A 21,302-nucleotide genomic window follows, 5' to 3' on the forward strand; every position below is an offset into this window, starting at 1 on the left:
CTAAATCGAGCAGTCGAGCAGTCGCTTAAAGCAATTGCTTCGGTTGTTATGAATAAAGTTTTTTTTGACAGCTGTTTTCTCAGTCAGGAGCTTTTACTTTTAGAACAAGCTAGTTTGGTATGAATAAAGCTCAAATCTGAAGCAATTGCTCGACAAATCTCATAGCAATTGCTTTATTTTCTAAGTATGCTCGGTAGCAGACTTTTCCAATAAAAAATCTTTAATAACGTCATGAATTTATCAAATTAGCTATATTTCACTTCAAAACAATTCAAAAAGGCATTTTCAACTTGGTAAAGAAAATTCGAAGTGATAACCCAACTTTGAATTAACAAAAATGAATTATTATTATTATTAATTCTAAGATTTAAAAAAAATCTAAATTAAAATGCGCGCCTATTGCTATTTTTTTATACATCGGATTATCCCGATCCGAATACATGTGGAAGCCTTATCAAATCGTTTTGCGATTGTTATAGAAAACGTTTGGTTACAATCCTGGTTTATGCGGGAGAGCTTATGATAAATATTAAAGTTAGGCAATTTTTTGTTTGACAATATTCGAATATGTTTTCATTTTTCTTTAAACATCAACATACGAGCACGCATTTACCAAAAAAAATCCGGTCGTTCTTACACCCACCAACCGCTTCGTCGACTTCAAGGCTACTTTAGCCGTACTTTTCAATTTTCTGATCGTCTTCTTTCATTTTACTTTAGAAAACTTCAGATTCTGCTGGTTGGATAGCTCTATTTTTCGAAGCAAAATCTATGTTCTAAGACTTTAGTACACATCCGCTAAGCAAAGGTTTATTCATACCAAACTAATGCCATATTCGTTTTCATTCTGGTGGTGCACCGGTAGTGCACCAAGTGCTGTCAAAGCGTTTTTTTTATATGAAGTTGACAGCAGTTGGTGCACAACCATCTTTCCACCAGATGAAAACGAATATGGCATAAGCAAATGCTTTGGACTTTTGCTTTGATTGATTTCGAGCTAAGTAAAAGCTATCGAAGCAATTGCTAAACCTTATTCATACCACTAAAGAATCTATCTTCTGCGCAGTGAACCTCACCGTGGGGGAGTATCTGAGTAGTGCAGCTTCCTTCGAGTATAGCTGCGGGGATAAAACCGCTGTCGGGGAAAACCCTCGTGTAAACAGGCTCACATCGCCGGGTGAGTCTCTCGAGTCGGTGTAGGATGTCGTTATCGTCGGGAAACATCCGAGTCGTAGTGTTCAAAAGCCACCGTGTGCAGTGACAAGCGTGAGTACGACACATAAAGGGCAGAAGAAAGTCGCGGGGCCAAAAATCCTAGGGTTGCCTGTAAAAGGGATAGAAGAAAACCGTACAAGGGTTGGAGTAGACTGATCCCATCGGTCGAGTAGTTTGCAGACAATTTCACGAGTCGCTACGTAATTCATCCAAGTCGTTATGGGGGTATGCCTGTTAACCTCGAATCGCTACGATTAAAGGTCAGATCTCGACACGTCCCAAGATAGACCATCAGGCCTTGAATCGTGCAGAGGAGAGTTATGGGCACGTTAACCTCGAGCCATTGCAAGGAGGGGTCGGATCTGGCGTCGCCAAGAGAAGCGGTATACGAGAACCTCGCATCCTTACGAGAAGATGTCGGTTCTAGAGTCGTTAGAGGAGAGGTCAGATGGGTTCGCTAAAAGTGTTCTCGTCTATAAGTATGCCGTGGACTGCACTAGCACGAGGACCTCCCTCCGTTAAAGAATAGTGGGAGCTAAGGTCTGCGGTCCTAAGAGGAGTTTAGGGTGTAGAAGGTTTACGTGGAGTGTACCATGATTCGTCCCTTTACACTTACCGTTTCTTCCTCACTCACAAAATTATGATTGTTTCTTCAAATTGCTATCTTCATCATTGTACACGGTGTACATTCTTTAGCACATTTTGATGTTCAAACATCGTTTTCAAAAGTGAGTACTATTTTTGATGAAAATTTGGCATCCCTGTCCCGTTTCAACGAATCGCCAATGTATTGGTGAACGAGAGAGGAAAAAGAGCGCATGAAAATTCTCCCGCAACATTTTATTCAATCAAAAAGAAAGGAGCGAGTTTTGTCTCAGTTGATGGCTTTTTCCTATCAACGATTTTCAAGCCAAGCAAAGCAAAGCAAGCAGCTAGCCAGCCAGTGAGCAACGGTCGCAAAGAGCATTCAGTCAGTCAGTCAGTCTCTCATCAGAAGCCAATCAGGGCTAACGTTATAGCGTGAATCGTCTCCGTGTGTACCCCTGCGCCTAGAACTGGGAGCAAAATCCGTATTGCCCCGCCGTGTGTGGTGTTCCGTTTAGGTTGGTTCTTTCCTCCTCGCTCGAGGAAAAAAGACCCCCGTTAGAATAAACTTTTATTGTTGCCCCTGCCTTGTTCGTGATCGTTATTTCGCGTTCGTGTCGGCGTTCTCTAGAAACCGCAGGCTGCAACAAACCCGATCACGGTTCTAGCAGCTGAAGTGCTCCATTGGATTATTAGGAGAGGCATTCCAGAAAAGTTTAAAAGGGCATAAACGAAAATCGACCATAGTGCACAATATCGAAAAAAGGCCCGTGAATATTCCGCTCCCCCTGCGGAGTGTGTGCGTGTGAAATCGAAAGGAAAACGACGAAGCCAAAAAGGTTAGATCTGGTGCATGGGCATGGGTTTACAAAGGGTTCCGTGGGGTCACCAATATGTTACATCGAATCCAATCAACTTTCGGCCCAGTTGCGAAAACTGGCAAACGGGGCGGAAAAGTTAGCGAAGAACAGTGGAAAATTTTTTCGTCGGAATTTTCACATTTGTCCGTGTATGGTGCGATTTTTCTCAATCAAAAAACGAGGGAGGATGTCCAGATTGTGTCCTCTTCTTCTGGGCTTACGCATTCATATACATACACAGAAACGCTCTTCTATTCTCTCCTTTGCTGCTCGCTCGGTTGCTTTGCTGTTGTTGGTTGATGATGGGTTGATCTGGTTGATGTGAGATTGCATGCAGCAGCAGCTCTTCAGCCAGCTTGCTTGGTTTTCATTTCATGCCGTTCTGTGTAGGGTAGTGTGCGTTGTGTGCGAAGAACGTTGAAGAAAAAGGAAGAACGGGAGAATACGGTTCTGTTTACTTTTACATTTGGAAAAGGTTTGGTATCGTGGGTTTCAGCTGTGTGTGTTTTTTTTAATTTTTATTCATTTTGTTATCCATTAATTTTTTTTTGTTTTTATTTGAACCGATTCTTAGATTTTGTTTCGCTAAATTTGTTTCTGAAAACGGTGGAAATAAAATGTTGCAAGTAAAGAAATGTTTTTGTGATTTATGTATTTTCCTGATGCCGTAAGTATTGTTATTAATTTCATTATATTTTAATATATTTTTTTTATTGTAAATTTCAAGGGCAAATTCTTTAATTTTTTTGCAATAATAACACTAGTTTACAAAATTAAAAAAAAAAATCATGAACTATTGGCTGAGCTATAATTTTAATGTGAAATCAGGCGCTGAATCTGAAAATGAAATTCAAAAAAATCTCAGTAGAACAGTTTTTGAGTTATGCTCCAAATATGAAATTTCGGAAAAATTTAAAAAAGTACTTGTACTCAGATTCAAATATCTCGTACACAATTTTTTTTTTGCATATTAAAGGTGAATAAATTTGCAGTCGATCATCTGAACTTCATTTTTTCGTATCATCTACAGTATTGATGATATTAGTGACTTTAAAATAGACAAAATTATAAAAAAAACGCATTTTTTTTAAAGAAAATTTCAACAAAGATTTCAAGGGGTTATTTATGGAAATCGGTTGAAAATTGAAGAAGTTATGTTAAGGAGTGTATCGAAAATTAACTATAAACATATTTGAACCTTCTACTTACTAACGCGTGAACGCGCCCAACTGTGCTCACCTGTATGTAGCATCTTTATCTGTCAAGAGTGAACCAGCGCTTTGTTTACGTTTGAAACATTCGTTTCTCCCAAAATGTCACGATTTAAGAAAGACGTTAAAATTCGTGTGTTGGACACTTGGATGCGAGAGAAGGGCATCTCGATGAATGAAATGGCGAAACGTTTCGGCATTCATCCGGCGAGCGTAAAATCCATCATCCACAAGTTCGAGAAACACTATATGTTCGATGATTTACCAGGAAGAGGCAGAAAACCAGGACCATCTGACCTAAATCTGGACCGTAAGGTTATCAACCTCATCAACCGGAATCGATCGATGTCCATACGGGATTTGGCGAAAAAAGCTGGGACATCGATCGGAATGGTACAGCGGATCAAGAAGCAGAACAACCTGAAGACATACAAGAAGCAGAAAGTGTCCAAACAAACGGCTGAACAAAAATCTTGAGCCAAAACCAGAGCCAGAAGCTGTCCGCTTCCGGGACCACAATTTTACACTGCAGCTATTGGGGAGGATGTGAGTGACCACGGGAAGTTGATAGAGGTGGAAAAATTTGGCCAGAAAGTGGTTGTGTGGCAGGCAATCTGCTCCTGCGGATTGAAGTCGGCGAGTTTCTTTACAAAAGGAACAATAAATGCCGATATCTACCAAAAGGAGTTTTTGCAGAAAAGGATGCTGCCACTATATAAGAAACATACGAGTCCACCATTGTTCTGGCCGGATTTTGCGTCAGCCCATCACGCTAAATCCACTCTTAGATGGTTTGGGGATAACGATGTAGATTTCGTTGAGAAAGATATTAACCCACCAAACTGCCCCCAGCTTCGCCCCATAGAACGATATTGGGCTATCGTCAAGAGAGTTTTCAAGAAGGAAGGTCAGGCCATGGCGGTTTTCAAGAAAAATTGGAAGGCTGCGGCCAAGAAGTGTGATCAATGAGCTGTACAAAACCTAAGTAACGCGTCAAGTCTAATGTCCGAGAATAATACCAATAATTACTTTTTTACTTGTATTTCTTTATAAACTGTAAGAATAAGAATAACTTATTTTCGATACACTCCTTACTTAACTATAGCAGTAATTTTGGCATCTTTGAATAATTTAACGAATCGCGGTGTACTTATCATAGTATAAGAAGAATTAAACATGGTAAATCTCACTTGCTTCAAGTCAAAACTAATCATTAGCATACCAGAAGGTCACATGCCAAATTTCAGAACAATCTTACCTTGGGGAGGGCTTAAACGTTAATAGGATTTTAAGGTATTTTGCTCGGGAGTAACAAAAATACTGGTTTTTAATTAATAACTTTTTTGTTCACTTGCCGATTGTTTTAATGATTGAGTTTCCCAAAGACTAAGTTGAGACAAATATTTCACCAGAAGACTTCAACAAGATTGAACTTTAAGCAAAAAAGTTATTGCAGTTCAAAGATTTTATTTACTAGTCTTTTTTTTTAAATTTTCTCGACATTTCATATTTGGAGGATAACCCAAAAACTGTTCTATTGAGATTTTTAAATTTCGTTTTCGAATTCAGCGCTCGATTTCACATTAAAAGTGATCTTCAGTTAACTGAGTTCAAAAATGCTTAAAACTAGTGTAATTAATTTTTTTTTAAATAAAATTTCTCGACATCAGAATTTTAAATTAAATTGCTCCGGAGGTCTTGAGATCTTCCCCAAAATTGAAAATTGGGTTTATTTTTACGATTTTAAAAATCATTTCTATTTTTTTTTTCTCGAGTTAGATCTTTGTTGACTTTGACTTTGTTATTTTTCTCGTCGAAAACCTCTTCATACATGACCAGTATATGAAGCTTTATGGGGATGGGATAAGTGGAACGCTTTCAAAGGTTTTCAGAAACATGAAATTCTTTACACTTTTCAAGCATATTTTGCTTTTGAAAATTTATGGAATGAGGAAGAATGAGAATGAGGAGGATCTTGAATTTTGCAAGTTAAAACTCTATGCAAAAATTCATCCGAAATCTTCCTTCAGTTAGGATTCGAACAACTGAACAGAGGGTCAAAGCTATCGAAAAGCACCATACCGTTCATTATCGATGTTGTCTTGCATGATGGAGAAAAGATCGCTCCAGTACAAAGCAAAGCCAAAATTTGATGCTTTTTTAAAGATTATTATTCCTTAGACGCGGTACTCTATCGTTTTGATGAAGCAATTTGTGCAGTTGCGGCCAAGGTTACCATGACATCGAACATATATTTGGTCGTGTGAAATCCATCTTGTCGCTAGAACGCATTTTATAGACTCCCTTCGGGCCCGAGGAAAACCACCTAAAGTCCCAGTGAAAGATGTACTAGCTGTGCTAGATTTGGACCACGTACTCGAAATCTATCTTTTCCTAAAAGCTATCGATCATCGCCATAATTATTTTTATTTTAAGGTAATATTTTCTTATTTTATCTTTTTCTTTAAAATGAAAGTGTTTAGCTAAGCAAACAATTGTAAAAATAAAAAATGAGTTTGGCTCCTTGAAACCTGAAGGTATGAGCCGTTTCAAACAAAGATTTACAAAAAAACTATTCCTGATACCGCTGAAGAAATTCTTCGAGTATTTTATATTAAAGATTTTAATTCATTTAAGAACATTGTTGAATATGCAAAACGATTGGATTGATGGTTCAAGAATTATCCAAGATTCAGTTTTAGTCAAAATTTATTAAAAATTTCGTCCAAATTTCCGAAAAATAAATTGCCAAATTGGGGAAAATAAACAATAAGAAACCTTCAATAACTTTTTGCTTAGACTTTAACATCACTTTTATCACTTCAAGTTCTAGAAATCAAGGAAAAGGAATCAAAACTAGAAAACCTGAACGAAAACTTAAAATATAACAACTAAGAGGCACCTTCTTCAAAAAATATCTCAAACATTGTCTCTCTAATATAAGTTAAGGGGCTCCTAGAGTAAGCATTGTGTGAGTTTCGCCGCATTCTGCGGGCTTAGCAAATCAATACAATTTTATAGTAAATTTTTCAAAACAAAACCTGGAAAGATTTAAGCAGAATTATGTTATTAAATGGTGATACCGTCAAAATTGGGTCAATATCAACTTGACGTATTTCTTCCAATTTTGCATTTTAAAAACCTGAACACCCCTCATTTTGAAGGTGCGTGTGTGTAGAATGTTGCTCCTATTTTGATTTTGGAATTCACTCTTCAGTTGTCAAAATGCCGTCCAAGGGAGAAGAGCAGCGTATCAAAATTTTGCTCGCGCATCGCGAAAATCCGAGCTACTCGCACGCAAAGCTGGCAAAACCGCTAAACGTTACCAAATCAACCGTTACAAATGTAATTAAAGTGTTTGAGGAACGTTTGTCGACAGCCAGGAAGTCTGGATCGGGGGGAAATCGAAAACCGGAAGCCGCTGAGACGGCAAAGCAGGGTGTCTCGTCTACAACCGTGCATCGAGCCAAAAAACGAGCCGAACTATCGACTTACAAGAAGGTAGTGACTCCAAATCGCGATGATAAACAAAATACGACGGCCAAAGCGCGATCCTGGAGGCTGTACACGACGATGCTGACGAAGTTTGACTGCGTGATAATGGACGACGAAACCTACGTCAAAGCCGACTACAAGCAGCTTCCGGGACAGGAGTTTTATACGGCAAAAGGAAGGGGAAAGGTAGCAGATATTTTCAAGCACATGAAACTGTCAAAGATCGCGAAGAAATATCTGGTTTGGCAAGCCATCTGTACCTGTGGCTTGAAAAGCAGCATTTTCATAGCTTCCGGGACTGTCATCCAAGAAATTTACGTGAAAGAGTGTTTGAATAAACGTCTGCTGCCTTTCCTGAAGAAACACGGTTGTTGCGTACTGTTTTGGCCGGATTTGGCATCTTGCCATTACGGTAAAAAGGCCATGGAGTGGTACGCCGCCAACAACGTGCAGGTGGTTCACAAGGACAAGAACCCTCCCAACACGCCAGAGCTCCGCCCAATTGAGAAATACTGGGCTATTGTCAAGCGGAACCTAAAGAAGACCAAAAAAACTGCTAAGGCCGAGCAGCAGTTCAAGGCAAATTGGCCTTCTGCGGCGAAGAAAGTGGACAAGGTGGCTGTACAAAATCTGATGGCAGGGGTTAAGCGTAAGGCCCAGCAATGCGGATTTGGAAAAGCGGAAGACTAACTGAATATTTTTCCTGGATTTTATACTAATTTAACTTGAAAAAGAAATTTAATTTGATTTTTTAAATAAAAAATTTCACCGATTTACACGCGTTTTCCCTTGACCAAATTTTGACCGTATCACCCTTTGTTCTTAAAAAAAAAATCAAGAAGGAAATGAGGTAAAACACGTCAAATTTTCATTTTTTTTCGAAGCATCTCAAAACAATTCGAATAGTTTCTCAACTCCAAAAAATTTTAGTTAAAAGATAGTAATCCGAGCCCAAGCGAATTTTTTCATTGAAATTGTGAAGTCTTGTGTGTGATATTCCTTTAGTAACTGAAGTTCAGTTTCATGTTTTTTTCTGACTTTTGATTTGCGATTTTTTTTCTCAAAATGATTACTGATTCTGTGTTTAGAACATTAAATCTTTATTCTGAATTTATGTTTTCAAATGAGGCCCTTGGAGTCAAAGATGTAAGAAGTGATTCGAAAAAAATGCAACACTTTGTTTCTATCCATGCATTCGTAACTTTTGAATGCATGGATGGAAATTGGCGAAATTTTCAGTGAAGCTGCCTAGTAATGTAATGTGTACCAGTGACAATCTGTCAAGTGGTTTTTGAGATAGCGTCCAATACTGAAGTTCATTGACAAATTTTTTTTGGGCAGGATTTAGAAAAATCTAGAAAAGTTCCAGTAGGAGACCCAAAAACAGCTGGAAATTGACTATTAAATTGTTTAAGAAGTCCTAGAGGATCCAATAGTGAACAAAAGTTTAAATAAAAGTAAAGATGATTGATTCCATGAAGTTAAGGAATGTGAGAGGTTTTGTCAAGCTCAATCCGAAAATATTTATAGAGGAGGTGATGAAAACGTTAAATTTTTATGACTAGTTCTTCTAACTGACTAATAAACAGGCCTGACTTTATTTCTATAAGGTAGAAAAGCTGCCCACCGTTAGAGTGAATAAAATACGGTGGCATTTGCTAGTGGGGAGATATTTTGAAAAACTTCGTAATGGACAGCAAAACGAACTCTTCAGAGGTCACCTGGCAGCTTTCCAACCAGAAACTTTTCGTTTACAAGTCTCACCTGTATTTCCCGGAGATAAAGTCTGTTTCACGTAGAATCTGGTCGGATAAAATAGATCATTTCTCCGCAAAGAAATAACGTACAACAAAAGTAAAAATGTCATTTTGTAGGGTTTTTATTGCACTTGAAGAAAAAAATACATAAAAATCATTCGTCAGCTTTTCGGATGAATTTTCAACTTTTTTTGTGAGACCACCCATCATTTTCTGCACAGTACTTCTGGTAACCTCATTCGCCATCTTGCTCCACCACTTTTCCATTTGAACGGGTTTTTTCATGATTCTGCCACATTTCTTCAGTTTGGCCTTAACTATTGCCAAATATTTCTCGATGGGACGAAAATCCGGACAGTTTAGTGGATTGATACTTTTTTCAACAAAATCGATCTTGTTCTCCTAATACCACTTAACGACATCCCGGCTTTAGTGGCAGCTTGTCAGGTCCGGCCAAAACTTCACCGGAACTTTGTGGGACCGAATGAATGGCAAAACCCTATTCTGGAGACATTCTTCTTTGTAAGCATTTCCATTCATTGTGTCCCCAGTGATGAAAATCTTAGTCTTCTTCCCACAACTACAGATCCCTTGCCAAATCATCAACTTACGAGCAAATTGATATGCAAAAACAAACTTGAACCTACCCGCAACATTCCCTTTACGCTTCGCAAGGTAAAATTTGTTACCGGGTATTTGTCCAAAATCCATTTTGACGTAAGTTTCGTCGTCCATCAAAATGCATCCGTTGTATTTGGTCAACAGTTTCTCGTAAAACTTCCTTGCCCTGGTTTTGGCAACCAGGTTTTGTTTCAGCGTCCTGTTGGGGTGTTTGCTTGCATGGTACGACCGCAAACAAATTCGTCAAGCTGTACTGTGGTTCATCTTGAACTTTTTCGCCAAATCACGCAAGGAGATTCCAGGATTATTGTGAACCGATCGAATTACCTTTGCTCGCAGCTTCCGGTCATATGTTCCACTTTTACGCCTGGTTTGTTTTGCTCGATCCACCGTAAGGGTCTCCCGGTAACGTTGCAGCACCGAATTTACAGTCGATTTTGGATATTTCAGTGCAAAATTTGCTCTCGCCTTTTGCGTTCCATCGTCGATAACTTTTGACTGACTGCTTCAATCTTGATGAAATTTTCACCACTAAGTAAACAAACCATCCGGATCAAAACACTGCCAATAGATTCGCGATGTGACAACTAGAGGTGCTGCAGCAAATGAAAAGATGCGATCATGTTCTATGTAAAACAGACTTTAGGCATGTTTAAAGTTGTAGTATTAGACTGAGTCGATTTGGGGGTCATTTTTGAATTTTTAAACCCTGGTTTCTAAAAAGCTTCGATTTAGTTCAAAATTCTTTCACGATTTTTTGCAGAATTTTTAAGTAAAGTTAACACGAGTAAATTTGAACTTTCTGGTTTGAATGGGAAAATTGAATATTTTGTACTGAAAAATTAACATCATTTTTGTTCCTTCTGTGGAATTGAGCCTGCTTATCATTTTTGTGTCAATTTATTAATTCTTCAAAGGAAATTTCCCGCTTTCTGGAATTGAACAACAATAAAGTCAATTGACATCACTGCTGGTGCTTTGCGAAGTATTGCATGAAAAATAGTCATGCAATATCTCGCTATAGGCACCCAGCAGCGATGTCAATTGAATTTATTGTTTCTCAATGGGAAAAGACATATCCCTGTTAAACAGCTAATAACAGTTTTGCCTAATAAGATAAGAAGTTATGGTCTTCGAAAAAGTTGTTCAGCGGAAAATATTCTTCAAGGAATTTATAAATCATTAGCAGGCTCTATTCCACTGAAGGAACAAAAATTATGTTGATTTCTCTGAGCAAAATATTAAATTTTCCCATACAAACCTAAAAGTTCAAACTCACTTATGATAACGTTACTTTAAAATTCTGCAAAAAATCAGGGATGAGTTTTGAACCAAATCGAAGTTTTTAGGGTTTGAAAAATTCAAAAATGACCTCAATTCTACGTAGTCTATTGTAGTATGTTGAAAACCGTTGTTTTTAATTGTTATGACAGAAACCTTTTTTATGTATTGTGTTTCACGAGTTATGAAGTGTTACCCCGTCTTAATCATCACGTTTGATTTTACTATTTACATCGTATTCCCTCCCGTATGCCCAAAAAGGTTTTCCGTAAAGTGCATCTGTTCTACCGATGTCAAAGTTTGTTCAACTTTGACATCGGTACAGGAGCCTCACTGACTCGTGTGCAATCGAGGTCAGAATCACGGCGATGCATTCAATAATGGGACCTAGATCCTGAATGGCGCAACGGCAACGGTTCTTGAGTTTGTGTGCGTGAAAAAACATCTTGATTGGAAAATGTGGGGGGCAAGCAAGTGTGGTACTCTTTTTCGCTTTACGTTGAATTTCCACTTTGTTTTTCCTCTCCACGAGACAGCACTCTCGCTCGAGTTTCTCTGATTAGAGAATGAGAAGAAAAGGGAGAAAAATTGACGTGTGCCGCCTATCGAGAGAGCAAATGTAAATTGTAGTAGTCTAAATTAGGAAGAATGTAGGTTAAATATTTGGGATTTTCGGCGTGGTCCCACCATCGATGATCTGGATTGAAGGAAATGACCGAACAAAATACCATCAGCTTACCGTCAACATATTGGATGGGAATGTAGAGGCAAACACCCGGTTGAGACGGGCGATTAGTTTTCTGTTCTCAGCTTTTGACCGGTCGTTAATTGTTGGTTGATTGGTTCGTTTGAAGTGATATGCTACATTGTGGCAACTCGTGCAAAATCTGGTGTCTGATTTTGGTACCTGCATTTTTGGACTTTTTCTCATTCTATTTATTTCTGAGTCCAGATGCTATCTTCCTACATCGCAAATCTGGATTCTTATTTTCATTAATAAGTTCAATTTTTTTCGATGTTCCAGTGACTAACTATGCAAAGTGGCAATTGCCTATGCAAGAAAAAAGTAACTTGTTTTCGGTAGTTATTACCGGCATACCGTAGTATTCACCGAACAAACTGTAAAATGGTTACCATTTGTCTTTTTTTTACCGAGCGGTCGGTAATTTTTTTACCGATTTTTCGGTAATTTTTTCTGAACGTTCGGTAGTTTTTACCGAACAACCGATAACAAAAAACCGGAAAACTGACCAACCGATTCCTGGTGTGTGGTTAGTGTTTTCGTATGGACAGAGTTCAAGCGAACATCTTCTGATAGATGTTCCTGGCAAGCCAAAACAATTGACGATCAATTGAATTTCATCAATGAATTTCGTTATCCGGTTCATGTCTAGAATCTAGGCCAGGTTTGAAAAAATATCACACTCAAAGACTTCTTGAATAATACTTTTCATAATGGAACGATGAATCTTTCGTGAACGTTTGGTTGGTGTCAAGGTTGTGAATCAAGTAAAAAAAAACAAAGAAACTCCTCCCCAAAAAAACATATCTAGGGGTAGTTTTCCTTCAACGACCAACCAAATGTCAATGATGTACTTGAACTAACAAACTTTTTTTTCTGTTTCTCATTTCTTCCATCTGTTCAACAGGTGAACTTGGAGTGCCCGATTCTGTTCCCCAATTATCAACCAATTTGCCGAAACAGACGGGAGTTCTCCATCCACCAGACGAAAGAAGAAGAAAAAACGCCCGAAATACATCCACATGAAAGGAAAAATAAAACATGTTCAGCTGTAGCAGCACCAGATTATCTCACTCGGCAGCAAATCTGGAAATGTTGGAAAAAGTAAGGTTTTCCTGCACCCCCAACTGGCTTGTGTTGTTGTTGGCAGTCGCGGGATGATGTGATGTTGTTGTCAAACGTTTCAACGTTCAAGCTCTCTGTTACTGAAGTGTTAGTGTGTGGGTGCTGTTTATGAGAGATCGAGGGATAGGACTCTCAAGCTATGTGATATACTAACAGCAAGTAGCAACAACAACAAACAGTGGCCGAAGAATAGTCTGGGAAAATTTTGGATCCCGCGAGGAAATTAGAGTGCGAGAAAATGTACTCTCGTGAATGATTTTAGAAATTCCATGTAGTGTGCGTTTAGTAGTTTGAGTGGGTAAAAGGGGTATGAAAAAAGGTTCGAATCAATGCGAATTTCAGTGCGAAGGAGTAGTGAAAAAAGGATACCACCGAAAGTATACTAGCGTTCAAAACTGCGAAAACTGATCCGTAAAGTTGCTCGAACTGTTAAGTTAGCTGACTTTAAGGAAACGACTAAGTCCGATTTCAAATTTTCGGAATGCAACGATCGAATAGGTAAGTTTGCTTTTTGGATATTTATCTAGGACTCTTTTTCTCTCGAGTAATTTATCTTTTTTTTTCCTTAACCCTTACCTTAACCTAAACTAAAAGTAAATTGTCAGGCTACTTTAAAGTTAATAAATTAATAAATTGTTACTATCCAGAAATAACATTAATTCAACGCGAATATAGAGCATCTTCTCCTTATAAAAAAATCTTAAAGAAACGTGATGTTTTTGAATTTCGATCCAGAATTTTTACATCAAAATTTTGTTCTGAATTCTAAAAACAAATTCTGTAACAAGAGCTTCGATGATTCGAAAATCCGGTTATGTACAGTGACCGGCACAAATTGAAATCCACTTATCGTTTTAATCTTAAAATGCCGATATTTTCAGATTCTCAGAATCTTTAAAAAAAATCCACTTCATGGTTTATTTGATAAAAAAAAAAGATAAATACAAATAACCATTAGTTAAAATGACCTTTATTGGCCTTTACTGACCACGCTTTGCATACTTTTTTGTAAGGTTTTGGTGATATTTCGGGAATGGTGAAATTATCTCTTTTTTTTTTCTAAACATCATTTTTATTTACTTTTTCGTTGAAAAACGTCCACTATCTCTCAACAGAATTTATTCTGGAGCAAGGGATGCTCACATGATTGATTTGGGCCATGTAGATAAAAAATTATTCTGCTATTTTGTACTCTTTTTGGTTTGGTTCATAATTCTTCTAAAGAATGTATGTATTTGTCCTACTGTTGCTTTTTAGCATGGATTCTTCCAAGTTCTCACTCAAAACGTCGATTTTATCATCAACAATAACATTACCATTGATTCAACAAATAAGCAATAACAGGTCATTTTAACTAATGTTTTTAAAACATTTTTTATCAAATAAACCATTAAGTGGATTTTTTTTTGTTATGTCCGTAGAGTGTGAAATTCAGTAAACTGATTGCTACTGAGCGAAGAAAAAATTAAAAAAGTTGCAATTCGAGACACCTAAATGCGCACCTTCAAGTCGTTATAACCCAAGTATAGGGTTGGTAGAATTTTTTCAGCACGTATCCGGGCCGGAAAAATCTAGGTTATTTTTATCTAAAAACCCGGCAAAATACGGGCATTTGATTCCAAAATTGTCGAACAAAAATCCGGGTAATATCCGGCCAAATTTGGTCAAAACCCAGGAATTATTCAACAAAAATTTAAAAAAAAAAATTAATCAAAACATATCAGCAGATTTTAAATCGTATTTTAGGCATCCAAAAAACCGTTCATGAATATTTTTATAAAACTTGCTCAAAAAATTCCGTTTAGGGCGCATAAAAATTATGACACATTATAACAAATTATAACACAATTTGCAAATTGCTTTAAATGACTGAAAATCGCATGAAACACCAAAAATATGGGTATGAGGTCTTTCACGAAACGAATCAAATAATAGAAGTCGAATTTCGCAGTCTGAAGCTATGGTACGCCATTTGAAAACCCAATAAGGCGGCTTTTGCTCAACTTTAAAATATTGTAAATGATTGAAAATCGCATGAACAAAAATCTATCAGAACTATGACAAAAATATAAGAAAATTATGCAAAAAATATGACAATAATATAACAAAAAAATTACGAAACTCTGACAAAACCATGAGAAAAATATATCAAATGTGATAAAATGTCATATTTTTATCACATTTGTCATACTATGGGATAAAAATATGTCAAATATATGAGAAAATGTTGATAAAGTTGACAAAAAAATTACAAAGCCTTGACTAAAATATGAAAAACATTATATAAAATTACTACAGATGACAGTCATTCGACAATATAATGAAAAAAGAAAATTAAAATAATGACAAAACTCAAAAAAAAAACCTTGACAAAAATTTGACAATATTTTAGAAAATATGACAAATGTGAAAAATTATGACAACTATAAGAACTAATGAAAAATGACAAATATGACAAAATTTTGCAATAAAATGACAGAAATACTATGACAAATATAATACAAATGTGATAAAAATATCATATGACAAAGCTATGACAAGAATATAATGATAAACATGTAACAAAACTGAGAAAAAAAAGTTACAAAATTAGGACAAAAAATTGACAAAGGTTTGTTATAGTTCTATCAGAACATTGTAATTTTACTGTAAAATTTTGTCATTTTCTCATTTGTCGTATTTTTGTTATAGTTCTGTCAGATTTTTTCATTTGATTGTCAATTTTTTTTCATTGATTTGTCTTTTTTTTATTGCTTTAGATTCTAGTCGTTTAACATCTTCTCTTCATGTCATTTACGACTTTAATCAACGATGCAGGTGGCGGAAAATTACTGAAAAACTTATCCAGTAAAACTGTGTTCGATGATTTTACTCTTGTATTCGAGCTCACGGACATCGGCTCAGGAGGCAATTAACGGCAACTGAGCTACATATAAAACAAGCCCATCAGTTTTGTCTAAATTTGGTCATTTTTTGTCATTATTTCGACATATTTTTATTACATTTGTCGTATTTTTGTAAGATATTTTTCATTATTTTTTCGGATTTATGCAATATTTTGTGAAACTTATAATTTTACTGTCGTATTTTGTCATTTTTTCGACATATTTTTGTCAGAATTTTGTAATATTTTTATTTCATTCTTCGTTATTTTGCCCCTTTTATGTCAGATTTTTGTCATTTTTTTTCATTATTTTGTCATTTTTTTGTCAGAGAACTTCGTCATATTCTAGCCCATTTTGTGATTTTGTTGTAAATCTTTTTTCATTATAATGTCATATTTGTAACTTTTTTGTCCTTTTATTAGTTCTGTCATAGTTTTACCATTTTTGTGAAATTTTTGTAATTTTTTTTCATATTTTTGTTAAGTTGGCATATTTTAGGCATAATTTTTTATCATGTTTGTCGTATTTCATTCAAAGTTTTGTCATTTGTCCCTTTTTCGTTTTTCATTTTTTGTCATAGTTTTTTCAGATTTTTGTCATTTGATTGCCAAATTGCAGTAGGGGGAACTTGTCTACTACCGGACACTTGAGGTTTTTAAGCAACAACTTAAAAAAATATATTTTTTGTAAATATTGGTTCCTCTACTGATTTGAAGAGTATCAATATTATGATCACCAAAATGTATAAGAAAAAAAAAATTACAGATATTCGTGTGGAGAAATCATTTTATGTTAGTTTTCACTTATTTTCAAAAGTGTTGTCTGTGGCCGGACACTACGAATTACTTCACCAAAGTTGTCACTAATGGCACAAAAACGTAGAAAAATGACTCAAATTACTTGCTCAGGTCTTGTGAATACGAGTTTTTCAATACTGAACATTCTATGAAGCCATTCATAAAAGTATTTTAGACAGACCAGCAGGAAACATTTGTTTCGAAAAAAACTAGAGAAAAATTGTCTATGACCGGACAGCAAAATTTAAAGATTCCAAAGGACCAAAATATTTTCGTTTTTGAATCCTTATCTTCTGAAAACCATTTCAGGGTGCTATAGAGATGAAAAAATACAAGTTTCAAGTTGAAATCATGTTTGATTTTGAATATTTTCTTGTCCGTTCATAGACAAATCGATTTTTTTTCTATTTTCATAATATTTCGTTTGAACTTTCGTTTTGTTATCTTACATCTACTGTAGTCGAAAGATAACCAACAAACGGTGACGTTTGCCTTTCATTGGTTCACCTTTTCAGATTGGATAACCATATTTCTAACACCATATATCAGGCTGCTATTTACTTTGTTTCCATGGTGTCGAATAAGGCCGTGCGAACGGGAGGGTTTTTAGGGGTTTAACCATCCCCCATGGAGATTTTTTTCAAGTAAAATTTTTCGCGGAGTATCGGAAAATTACTTGAACTTAAAAGGTTTTAAAAATAAGTTTTAACAAGCAAGTCAGAAATTTGGCTCGCCTCCGGTGAAATTTACTCTTAAATCAACCTTGACTTGAGACATTTCATTTTACGACACTTTATGACATTCACAAATTTAAACTAATTTTTAATTGTAAATTGTAAATTGCATTTAAATTGACCTTTTGTTTTGAAACTCTAAATAAGACATACAAAACCCTACCTCTTCTTTAGAAAAGATTTTAATTAGAAGTGTTACTAAACAAGAGCAGAGTTTGAAACGAACCATTTTAATTAATTAATGGAATACTAATTTTATACATCAACAAGTTGAAAACCATGTAACAGGCGTTTACTTCTCAGGATGCTCAACAAAATTATCAATACAAATCTAAAATCTAATATCCTCTATCCTGTTACTAAAAGTTTTATAAAAAAATTATTTAAGTCATAAATTTTTTTATGCTGATAAGAAATATTCTTCAAGAAAAAATTTCAATCTCAATTTTATTTTGTGTTTCTTGTTTTTCAGAATGCCCAACATCACATTTGGAAAGGTTTTAACAAATTACACAAGGCCACAAAATTTTCATTTTCTGAGGTGCAATGAATTCAAAACGTAATTTTGGCTAATTCAAGTGCCCTAAATCGAAATATGCCATTTTTCTATCAGCCCTTTTTTTTGAATAACTTTTCAAAATAGGTTAAAATTATTTAAGGAAGTTCTGCGTTTCTTTTTGACAAAACTTGAAAAAAAATGACACTTTGAAGTAAAAGATTTGAATCATTTATCAAATTTCCTTAAGACTTCAAATAATTGTGAGTTCTGCAAAAAAGTTTCTATTTGTTTGCTTTTTCTCATTGAACAAATTTTTAAAGAAGTTTTAAACCAAATTGAATTTAAGATATTTTCAAAGCAAAATCCAAATACAATTGTAAACCAATGAATTGTAGAACAATATTCGAAAAAATCATGAAAAAAAATAAAATTATGAGAAGTTTTATGCCTACGGGAGCAAGGATTCCAATTCAAATAAATTCTATTTCCGCGGGCTTTTCCCTATCTCAAATATAAAGCATAAATCCAATCGTTTTGCAAGTTCCGAAAAATTGTGAATGAAATCAATTTTTTTTAACTTTCTGCAGTAATGTCAAAAATACTTCTAATGATATCCATCCAAAATTTTAAAAACTGTTGTATGTTACTTTTTCAGATCATGCATCATCATCATCAAAATATTATTCCTGAATTGAATGAACTTAATAACGAAATAAGAATCAGATTTCTTTTTAAATGTAGGTTTGTTGGTTAATCAGTTATCAATGACTGATTTCACTTAAAACTGACGCAAATTAATACTCCATATAATTAAAAGTAAATGTGATAGTTCAAGTTTGACAAAAGATTCGAGTTCAGGACGCTAAAATCTACCGAATCAACCATTCAAACATAAGCTGCAAAATGCTGTTACTTTGAGTTATCAACTAAATTTTATAAATAAGTTTTTCTAATGGTAATACGTATTTATTGAAAAAAAAAATCCTTCTGAAATGTTAATAAACTTTTCTTTTTCATCTTCATGTTTAGTTTTAATTTTCAAATAAATTCATCGAATTTGAAGGTGGATTTTTTTTTCGATAAATTTACCGAATTTTGAAGTCAAGCAACTTAAATTTTTAGAAATAATTCTGATAAGTTTGTCTATGTTTTTCAATTCTGAGTTTTTGTGTTCTTGAAATGTAAACCCTTAATTTTTCCCCTAATCAAAAATTCACATTTCTAATCGCGATTTTTTTTAACAAATTCTAATCACTACAGCGGTATTCTTCAATCAACCCTTCAGTTGAAAATGAAGAGAAGAAATGTAAATGTAAGATGAATAACAAACAACAATTATTATCATTTCATTAAAAATTTATCATGAATAATTTTTTACCTGATCTGACGTTTATTTTAGAATTCAGATTTTTTTTAAATCTTTGTTTTGGAATTATTTATGTATTTCAAATTTGAAAAAAAAACAGCAAATTTTTTTGCTGGTTTTTGTCCCGCTGACTTTCCAGCAAAATTTCCAGCAATTAAATTGCTGGAAAAAACAGCAAACGTCAATGCTGGTTTCCAGCAATTCAAATTGCTGGAAAATCAGCAATCCAGATTGCTGGAAACCAGCTATTTCTTTCAACACAACCGGCTGTATTCAGTATCAAATTTATATTTTAATTCGAAATTAAATTTTGATTTTGCTGTGCATATAATAAGCAATAAAACAATTATTTGCTCCCTTTTTTCAATAAAGGGATATATTTATTTTCAGAAACCGATATTTTTCTTTCAATATACTATAACACCGGCTCGTGGCTGGCAGCTTTGTGCCAAAGTGTTGATCATCCGCCACCTGTAAAAATAGCTTTGATTAGAATATTTTAGAGAATATCTGTCTGTCCAAGAAAAACTCACCCTTGACTTGTTATCTGGTTGCTAGAATATAGAGGAAAATAAAATAATTATATCAATTTAACCAAAATTCGTAAAATAGAATCTCACCTTGCTTCAGCGTACGAAACAAAAACAAACTCCATATTGACAACTCGATTGCTGATTTTCCAGCAAACTAGATCAATTGCTGGAAAGTCCAGCAATTTGAAAACCGATTGCTGATTTTTCAGCAAAAATGACAAGAACACAAACGAATGCTGAAAAATCCAGCAATTCGAAAACCGATTGCTGGTTTCCAGCAAAAAAATTGATTGCTGAACGTTTCCAGCAATTTTTTTTGCTGGAAATCGAGGCAAAAATGAACTGTGTAGACTGCTAAGAAATAATTTTGAAGCAAATTTCTAGTCCAGGATAAGGAACAAGATTTTGAAAAACTTTTCAATAACTTACCGAAGATATTATTGATTTGAAACTTTCATTATGATTTGTTTTGGAATTTTTGATTTATTTTCTCAGTAAAATTTATTTTTTTGGAGTTTTTGTGATAATCATGAGTAAGAAAATGATTTTAGAAATTAATTTCCTTGTTTATTGTGTATTTTCGATCTGGTTATTATTTTAAGCTAAATTTGAATTTCGCGATCTTCAGTTATTTACTGCATTCTGAAGCTTAGCAGAAGCCGTCATCTTGGATTTCAAGATGGCGTCGGGCAGCAAAATTCGAATTCTAATTTCTTAGCCCTTTCACCCAATACCTTTATTGTGGAGGTTTCATGTGCTTTTCAAACACTTCCAGTATTTTAAAGTTGAACGGAAGCCGCCATATTGGATTTAAAGATGGCGTCGAACTATTGGGAAAAAAGTATACAAACCGCGAAGAAATTCAATATCTTTCGTCCTACATGAACCAAATCTATGAAAATATACTTTCCTTTTGTGAAAATTTCCGGAGAATCGATTGGACATAGTTTCAGATGCCGCACAAGCTAACGAACGGAGATATGTTGCCAGGTCCAATTTTTTTCATTGGAAAAGACTGATATCGCGTTATTTGCAAGGTTACGAAATCGCATGAGATAGAAATTTTTTTGAGTGAGGTTTTCCCTTTTTGAATCTCAGAGTGGTGTTAATTATTCTCATCGTAAGCATCACAAACAGTTCTTGTCTTCAATGTTGACGTATTCTCAAAAAAGTAGTTTTTCTGCTTGTTGAGAGTCACAAGCAGAAAAACTACTTTTATTGAGGACAGAAATGCCAAATGAATAATATTTGTGCAAACTATTGAACAATAGAACTTGAAAGTCAGATTTAAAACAAGTTTTCCTGTTCCTGAACTTACCACAACTTTTTAAAACACTGTCAATTATACCTGTTAAAATGTTAAACATCTTTTCAAAACATCTTTCTAGAGAACATACTATTACAAATTCAGTTTAATCAGGTAAATGATAACCAGCCTGGCAACCAAGTTTGGAGATATTTCACTGCAGACACTCTCGTACAATATGAGTGATGTGCTTGGAGTTATTGCCTTGTTGCATTTATTTATTTATTTATTTATTTATTTATTTATTTATTTATTTATTTGAGTCAAACTATGTAGACTACAATACTTAA

The 21,302-nt window shown here is 35.0% G+C and overlaps 1 protein-coding gene across 6 annotated transcripts in view; it reads left to right on the forward strand.

The window, feature by feature from the left end:
* Nucleotides 1-2,171: 2,171 nt before the first annotated feature.
* The window catches only part of LOC129749101 (uncharacterized), a 141,948-nt gene continuing 122,817 nt past the window's right edge, over nt 2,172-21,302 (forward strand). For 5 of the 6 annotated variants that reach the window (XM_055743967.1, XM_055743963.1, XM_055743965.1 and 2 more), the window contains exons 1-2: nt 2,172-2,639; nt 12,675-13,390. The gene's annotated coding sequence lies outside the window, so the exon portion shown is untranslated. Of the gene's footprint in view, nt 2,640-3,071; nt 3,136-3,234; nt 3,328-12,674; nt 13,391-21,302 lie in introns of those variants that run through there. The other variant, XM_055743964.1, reaches the window with a different exon arrangement.

This window comes from Uranotaenia lowii, chromosome 2 (assembly GCF_029784155.1).
Source record: "Uranotaenia lowii strain MFRU-FL chromosome 2, ASM2978415v1, whole genome shotgun sequence".
In the NCBI taxonomy this organism is placed as follows: Eukaryota; Metazoa; Arthropoda; class Insecta; order Diptera; family Culicidae; genus Uranotaenia; species Uranotaenia lowii.